Source organism: Ptychodera flava, chromosome 19 (assembly GCF_041260155.1).
Source record: "Ptychodera flava strain L36383 chromosome 19, AS_Pfla_20210202, whole genome shotgun sequence".
NCBI lineage: Eukaryota > Metazoa > Hemichordata > Enteropneusta > Ptychoderidae > Ptychodera > Ptychodera flava.
Genome location: NC_091946.1, coordinates 4772986 through 4778788, shown reverse-complemented (window position 1 = coordinate 4778788; position 5803 = coordinate 4772986). Strand labels below are relative to the sequence as shown.

The 5803-nt window shown below is 37.8% G+C and overlaps 1 long non-coding RNA gene across 1 annotated transcript; it reads right to left on the bottom strand.

Moving 5' to 3' along the window:
* Nucleotides 1–504: 504 nt before the first annotated feature.
* LOC139118433 (uncharacterized) lies at nt 505–3959 on the bottom strand. The gene is made up of 3 exons (XR_011548707.1): nt 3635–3959; nt 2225–2298; nt 505–719 (listed from the first exon to the last, which is right to left on the bottom strand). It is a non-coding gene; the product is annotated as an uncharacterized lncRNA (long non-coding RNA).
* Nucleotides 3960–5803: the final 1844 nt, after the last annotated feature.

Here is a 5803-nt window from a genome sequence, read left to right as displayed (position 1 = left end):
TACCTACAGGTTTCAAAACATGTGTCTGACCATATTGATTTTAACTTTCCGTTATGTATTGACAACATGAACAATACATGTTACAAGCATGTATGGCTTGAAATCCAGGCAGCTACACCCAAAATCTGTGCTGTTCAATGCAACATGTTTGTCACATGAACGCAACACATCTCTGACATGTTGGCAATCAAGAATCTCTCCTCTTCCATGAAGGGCACAAGAGCTCCTGGAAAATCTTTCCCTGAGAGCCCAGGATTAGATTTTCTGGATCTCTTCTGGAAAGATTAACAGGTAAGCTGCCACTCGGCCTGGCAATTAGCTGCCTCTCTGCTGGGTAGATTTCCTAATGCTGTGCTTTATAAAGTCAACCTACCTTCTGCACTCTGAATTATAGTCACCCCAACAACTTGAAACTTTTTTATCACTGCTGCTGAGAAACTGCCATCACCTTACCACTTCAGAACACTCTTCTGCACAAACAAAAATAATGCGAGAGCTAAAAAATTTGGTATTAATTAAATTTAATCCACCAGACTTTAAAAGCTGATCAACATAATCAACATCAAACTGTTAAGTTGAAAAAATGTTCAAGTGTCCATAAAGTCAAGAACTTCATATTGCCATGACCATGAGCTCTGTTTAAAAGTGTACGCTGTGATTGTCTGTTATGGTTTCAGTTATTGCTTGACCTGTCATCTTGAGGTTGTCCTATGCATAAGCTGGAAAAAATAAAAAACATCAAGTAAGATATAAAGCTTATTCAGTTTATAACAAAAAATATGTAAAATGTTAGAATTGCTAAAAGCTGACAATTTGACTCTTTCAACAGCTATTAAACATTGAAGAATGAAATTGCATGTAGTCAGAAAATAAAGAAACTATTATATACCCTCAATTTGCGAATGATCCAATGTGATTTGTTGTACAAGTATAAATCTGTTCATATTGCAAATACCTTCAAACTAGTATATCCATAGACAGTAGAATCAATGACATAAAACAAAATTTATTTTTGAGATGATTTATCCTGCAGGAAAAAAATGTTGATTTCCCTCTTTATTAAGTCAATGAATCTTTAAAGTTATTCATGTACGGAATAAGACAGAAACGTTGCCATAAAAATTGATCTGTACTTGATCTTAATGTATATATGCCAGAACATTTTATCCAAGTATGTTATTACCTCATTTAAACTTCATGAGTCAATATTGTATGATTTGCAAAGGTTCAAGCGAAGTAAATGTTTATTGGTATAATTCAATTAAAATTATACACAGTCTACTATGTAACGTCCACTCATTTGGTTTGAGTACACTTCATTGCATATGTACATGAACGTTCTCAAGTCAAATTGGAACGCAGCATAGGAAAAAGGTAGGTTTTGTATTAAAGGCGAGTTCACCAAAGAAGATTTTTAATATTTGTTTTTGGTCACTTATTCAAGAATTGCCATTTTTGCCATTTATAACTTGATAATTTTTACAAAAATGGATAAAAATAGTGGCAGAAGTTGCATTTTGGGCTTCATCAACTAAATTTATTTTGAATGATGAGAAAAATAGACCAAGCTTGGCGCTTTCATCAAATGATATGGCAGGGTGCATCTTCTGATTGGTTATGGCATTGTCCACTCTCTCACATTCATACAAGGCTGTGAGTATTTGCATAGTAAATGTGGTAAATGAAATGAAAAGTGACCCAGCAGGGACTCGCACAGAAGTCACCAACTTAGGAATTGACTTTTTGGTAATGAGGATCAGTCATACAAATGATGCAGCCAGAGAAATGCAATTTTGGGGGTTAAAAGTTGTGACTCACCCCAATATACAAATAATAAACAAAATAATTAAAAATAATCGTATAGTGGGGTGAGTCACAATTTCAAATAAAAAAAATACACAATAGTTATGTAAATACACAAAGCCTGGTGTAAACGTTACTGACAATGCCATACCCATTGGAAGATGGTCCCTGCCATATGACCTGATGAAAGCACCAATCTTGGCAGCTTTTCCCATGATGAAGCCCTATAATGCAACTTCTGCCACAGAGTTTATCTTATTTGTAAAAATCTGCGCAAGTTATAAATGGAATAATTGACCTTCAAGCGAGAACATATGTAAATATCACCCTTGGAAAACTCCCTCTTTAAGCCAAGCTCGAGTTGCACAGACTCACTGAGAGTACTATTCATTTAGGAATCCTAAGGTTGAACTTTACTTACCATTTAATGCTTCAAGGTTATGGGTCAGTCTTTGATACCCAGCTCGTAGTTGTTTACTTTTGTGAAACAAAGCTCTGTTTAAGAAAAAAGGTGAAGTACATTATTATAAACACATGATTAGTAATAGTTCCATTTGATGTTTATATTCTGCTCCCCACAGAATCCTTAAAAAGTACTGTGCATTGTTTGAAAACATGTCCTTAACACGTGTAATCACTATTGTTACTGTTGATAAATGAAATCTGTCCAGTTATACATTAGTATACTGAAATAATCTGCTTGATCTAATGAAATATTTCGTCTACAAAAAAAAAACCTATCAACTGTGCTCTCGCTGTCGCTCATAATGTTCATAAATTGAGAACAAATATAAAAATTTACGGGAAAAAGTAAATGTATGATTGGCCATTTACAATTTTGTTATTTTTGTAGCCTGATTTATTGTTAAGTTTATGAATTCTCAGGAAATATTCTGTCATATCTTGTCTTTCAAAAACTACTCTGCCCCTATCATCAGCCTTTGATCGACACACATGGTGATAGCACAGCCCCTCTACTGTGGTGATAGCCAGCTTTGGAATTTGACTTTGCCTGCATGAGCAGTGAAGTCATGCCAAGTGAATAATTATCAAATTTCTAAGCAATCGGATTTACGGTTTCAGAGGAGAAGGCAATTGTTGACGGACGACAGATGGACAGATGACAACTGAGAAAGTAGCCTGTTTGATAAGCATTGAATTCAGGCAGCAGAGGAAAAAAATAAGAGAAATTGCTAAAAACACATAAATAATATCACCACAATTTTAATAAATCTGACAGAGGTCAACCCAAGGATCGTGAATATAAATTTTCAAAACAAAATGATTTTTTTGACCAAAAACGCTAAAAATTGCCCCCAAGTTACAACCATAGAATAATTAACCACAATTCTTGGCTTGGCTGTCTGACTGAATTCAATTTTGCCAATGCATTTTATAACAACACAGAAATACAAATGATTTAGCAACAGTAGCCCTGCGTACAGGTCTGTGTGTTCTCGGCGTTATACATATACGGCTTCCACCAAAGCCTTGCAATGGTCTATGGAGATAACTGGGGCTGATCCGGACCTTAACAAAAACACGGTCTTTTTTGCCGAAATTCTGCTCTATCGGGGCAAAATCCTTTCCCTGCCTACCTTTACCTCCTAACCGACCCAAGAAAAGATGCGATGAACTTCTCCTAACGTCCAAAGCCGTTCGTTTTCTGAAACATAACGTACTCGACAGGTTGTTTACCACTTTGCCCATGGAGGTCGCCATTTTGAATCTCGCTGCAAGAACACAGTTATCTCCATAGACCGTTGCAGGGCTGTGGCCGTATAACGCCAGGAACACACAAACCTGTCCGCAGGGCTAAAACTACACTTACCCTGAGTAATGTAGATGGCATCAAGGGTGGTTTTGTCATCATTCTGCTGCCATTACATGGCAACATTTGAATTCGTGTCAACCACTGGTGGTACAAACTCATGCAGTGACGCCGTCTCGAGAGTCAAATCGCCATTGAATCGCCAGTCTTCCAGGACATGCAGAGGAATCCGCTACAATGGTATTTTACAGACTCAACTCATTTTCTGACGTCTGAATCGTTCTCACAACACACCAAAGTCATGATTTCTTGTGTAAAAATGACAGCGATTACACAGCAACGGAGCTGACACCGGCAGCTGCAAGCTGTCTACGTGGCAGCCTTGAACAGTATACACATATTGACTGGCCATGAGGGCAACAGCATACGTCTGTACCCGAGGGACTGTGAGTCACCCCAAAAAACAGACTGTTTCCCGAGGCCGTAGGCCGAGGGAAACAGTCTGTTTTTTGGGGTGACTCACAGGCCCGAGGGGTTAAAGACGTATGCTGTTGCCCCCATGGCCAGTCAATATGTGTTTTGTAACGCACCTCCTCCGTAGCCATGCATAAGAACGTTCTATACACAAAACTTGTCGCATGTAGGCCTACGATGTAATATGTTGGAGTGGTTCTAAGAAAAAGTTTTTCCCAAAAGAATCTGCAAAACGTTCAATACACCGTTGATTATTATAGTTTTTGTCCGTATCGAGTCCTTGTTGGAAACCAAAGCATTCAATTCTTCTTCAGAAAGTAGGATAAACCAAGAAATTTCTCGACTATCGTTTCGATCGGCCGCAGACGACATCTTTGTTTACATTCCGGTCCGCGTTCGCGTCAATGTCGTTTTTGACGTCAGCGGGCATCATTTTTCGGAACTGATGCCTGGCAGGCAACAGTTCAAACAAATGATGCCTGATGACGTCGTTTACGTGGATCAGCACAAAAAGAATGCATCCCACGTGACTATCAATTGGCGAATCAGAATACAGACTGCGGATGAGGTGTGTTACAATTCAAATTGACTGTTGATGTCAAATTGACGTTCAAACTGATCAAGCCTCGTTCTGGTTCATAACGGAAGTCAAGCGTCGACCCCGTTTTACTTGCGATCAGAAGATTCGATTCGCTGGGATTTTTTGGCAACTTATTGAAATGTCTGTGCACACAATTTATACGACAATTACGGTTACGATTCTTTGTTTAGAACAAAAACAAGCGTTTTTAAGGTGCACATTTAATGACCTCTGACATAACATGACTTACCTTTGACACGGAGTCAGCTGTGTACCCTTGATACTATTGATAGACTCATTCAATCGCGCAGCTCAGAGCGGTACTATGAGCATAGAGTAAGTACAAATCTAATGTATTTCGTGCGTCCATCCTTGAAATATTTCGTGAAAGTTACTCAAGATGCTTTTAAAGACTACTAGAAACTAATTCTTCGTTAAGGGAATATAATTTAAGCAAACTTTAGTTTTGCAGCGAGGCATTCTTGTAAACCCGGAAGTAAGCCCCCTCTTTCTACCTCCATGCTATAACGTAGAGTGACCGTGGCTCTATCGACGACTGAATATCCCTACTGAAACTCAATTTGTTTGTGTCGTAGGGCTGACAATTAACCACATGGTATTTTCGACTCTGACAGTAACTGCTTTCAAGTCACTCGATGTTGAAAACAAAAACCAAATCTACATGAAGATCTTATTGGTCCAGTGCTCGTAAATATGTGTCGTAAATTTAAACAATGAATGTTTACAAACAAAGATGACATTTTTTGTTACCACTCAAAATTATCAATGTTATATGCGATTTAATTTTGGCCAAACTTTGGTCAAACTATTGTTTTCGCCAAAACTACTTGCCTTATAGCTTTGATATTTGGTATGCGGGTTAATGGGGATAATAAAAATGTGATGAGTCTTTCAAACGATGACGAAATCTACAATTTGTAATTTGGGGAATTTTTTACAATTTTTTCGTCGAAAAAGGGTTTCTCAAAAATTACAAGTCTGATAGCTATGATATTTGGTATGCAGGTTTCTACAGATAAGATGTGCTTTATTTTATAAAACTGCACTTCAGAAAAAAAACCCAAGTCAGCAATATGCATATACCGGTATTAAACATATTTATCTCATGTAAACAGTGCATGGCCTGAAATCCGCTCTCAGACTTACCCGTTTCA